The following is a 638-nucleotide window of genomic DNA, read 5'->3' on the forward strand; positions in this document are numbered from 1 at the left end:
AAGCATTTCTTTTTAAATAATAAAATATTTTATCAACTTTCTAATTTTATTATAGTAATTAATGCAGAATTACATACCTTCAATATCAAATACTTCTTGCAAATGATAATTTGCTGATTGTATCCTATAAAACCAATAATCATTCTAAAGAAAGACATTTGTGATAAACAATTTATCATCGTGAAAATGATAAAAATCCAACAAAAATTTTTTTTTTCACTTTAATTGTATCTGAAATTGTTAATGACTTAAGTATACACATTTGCTTATCGAAACCAAGAAATACATATAAGCCAAAAAAAAAAAAAATATATAAACAAAAATAAAAATAACCAACGATAAATAAAAAACAATAATACAAAAATCTAAAAGGAATAAAAAATAAAAATTATAAATAAAAAAAGTTCATTGACGCACTAGTCATAATATTGGGAGAAAAAACTGTGGCTGATCATAACTTACTAAGCGGATAGACTGATATTTGAGACCTAAGCGTCGGACGCCATACGACTATGCGGCTGACTATACGATTATATATACATGGTAGTATATAGGTATGTGGTATGTCCATGTCGGAATTATATATGTTTCTATATGTAGAACAATTTGAAATTTGACAAATTCTCATACAGGCGACG

The sequence above is a fragment of the Teleopsis dalmanni genome, chromosome 1 (genome assembly GCF_002237135.1).
Source record: "Teleopsis dalmanni isolate 2A chromosome 1, ASM223713v2, whole genome shotgun sequence".
Taxonomy (NCBI): domain Eukaryota; kingdom Metazoa; phylum Arthropoda; class Insecta; order Diptera; family Diopsidae; genus Teleopsis; species Teleopsis dalmanni.